This window comes from Chaetura pelagica, unplaced genomic scaffold (genome assembly GCF_000747805.2).
Source record: "Chaetura pelagica isolate M959 unplaced genomic scaffold, ChaPel_1.0 scaffold78, whole genome shotgun sequence".
NCBI classification, from domain to species: domain Eukaryota; kingdom Metazoa; phylum Chordata; class Aves; order Apodiformes; family Apodidae; genus Chaetura; species Chaetura pelagica.
In genome coordinates, this window is record NW_009954492.1 from 1,594,025 (window position 1) to 1,596,256 (window position 2,232).

Sequence of the window (2,232 nt, forward strand, 5' to 3'; positions counted from 1 at the left end):
ATATATCTGTATATAATTGTATATATTTTCTTGTATGATTCATTAGTGTTTTAATTAAAGCTGTGTAGTTTAGTTTTCAATCCAGCCAAGTCTCTCTCTTTTTCTCTCTCTCCTTCCCTACGTGGGTTGGGGGGAGAGGGGATCGAGAGCATTGTTGTCGGACCTGAGTCAAACTGTGACACTCTCACTATACACCCATATAGATATCCCTACCCTAGCTTTCTTGTAGGCCCCCTTCAGATACAGGAAAGTTGCTATAAGGTCACCAAGGAGCCTACTCTTCTCTAGGCTGAACAACCCAACTTTCTGAGCGAACGTGCTCCAGCCCTCTGATCATTTTCATGGCTCTCGTCTGGACACACTTGAGGAGTTCCATGTCCTTCTTATGCTGGGGACTCCAGAACTGGACACAGTACTCCAGGTGGGGTCTCAGAAAAGTGGAATCGAGGGGCAGAATCACCTCCCTTGACCTGCTGGCCACACTTTTTTTCATGCAGCCCAGAACATGGTTGGCTTTCTGGGGTACAGATGCACATTGCCAGCACATGTTGAGCTTCTCATCAACCAACAGTCTCAAGTTCTTTTCTTCAGGGCTGTTCTCAATCCATTCTCCACCCAACCTGTAATGGTGCTTGGGATTGTCTCAACCCAGCTGCAGAACCTTGCACTAGGCCTTGTTGAACTTCATGCAGTTTGCACAAGCCCACCTCTCAAGCATGTTAAGGTCACTCTGCATGGCCTCCCTTCTCTCTAGGGTGTCAACCACACTACACAGCTTGGTCTTATCAGCAAACCTGCTGAGGGTGCACTCAATCCCACTGTCTCTTCCGCCTACAAAGATGTTAAACGGTGCTGGTCCCAATAACAACGCACGAGGAACACCACTCGTCACTGGTCTCCACTTGGACATGGAGCCCTTGGCCACAACTCTTTTAGTGCTACCATGCAGCCAATTCCTTATCCACCAAGTGGTACATCCACTGAATCCATATCTTTCCAGTTTAGAAACCAGGATGTCATGTGGGACAGTGTCACATGCTTTGCACATGTGCAGGTAGATGACATCAGTTGCTCTTCCCTTGTCCAACCATACTGTGACCTCAGTATAAAAAGCCACCAAATTTGTCAGGCACAATTGGCCCTTGCTGAAGCCATGCCTGTTCCACCAATCACCTCTTCATTTTCCATGTGTCTCACCAGAGCCTTCAGGAGGATCTGCTCTGTCATCTTGCCAAGCACAGAGGTAAGACTGACTGGCCTATAGTTCCTTGGATCTTCCTTTTAACCTTTTGTATAAATGAGAAAATATGTTTCCCCTTTTCCCATCAGTGGGAACTTCACCAGACTGCCACAGCTTCTCAAATACAATGGAAAGCGGCTTTGCAACTTTATCTGCCAGTTCCCTCAGGAGCCAAGTCCATGGATCTTCTCAGGTCCCATAGATGGGTTTGTGCATTTTCAGCTTCTTTAGGTGGTCTCAGACCTGCTCTTCCCCTACAGTGGGTGGATCTGCCTTCTCCCAGTGCCTGCCTTTGCCTTCTGCAACTTGGGTGGTGTGGCCAGAGCCCTTGCTGGTGAAGACTGAGGCAAAAAATTAATTGAGTACCTCAGCCTTCTCCATATCCCACGTCACCGGGTCTCCTGTTTCCTGTTTCCTGTTTTCCCCATGCATCAAACCGTACATTTTGTTGGTGCCTAATACCGCTTCAAGTTAAAAATCTGGCTAATGATGACTGTAATTTTTAATCAGTGTATCTGTGTTGCAAAATGCCCACTCGTGTGGCTTGAAGGATAATTTCACCTCAGACCTTAAGCAGGCTCCTGTTTTCTGGAGTCCTTTGACTTTCTGAAAACTGAGCAGCTTTTCCTCTCAAGACCTTCGATACAGACACAAGGGCCTCTGTGCCTTGGTTCTTTTGTATTTGAATTCTGTGTATCACTATAACTTGCTGAAATAGTATGTTTTCCAAAAGAATAAGAATCCCAAGGCACTGGAGTTTGGTTTGTTGTCTTTTGTAAAAAATGAGCTTCTAACAAGTCTCTTCAATATTGGGAATTCAGTAGACGCTCGTAATTCCTTTCTTAACCTGTTTAATGGCAGAACAGCTCTGGAACACTCAGAAAAGAAGTAAGTTAATATATCAGCTGAAGAGAATTCTTAAAACCTGGGCATAAAACAAACACATTGGAGCTTTTAAAGGGGGTAAAAAAGGCACAGCTTAAGAAGTATGC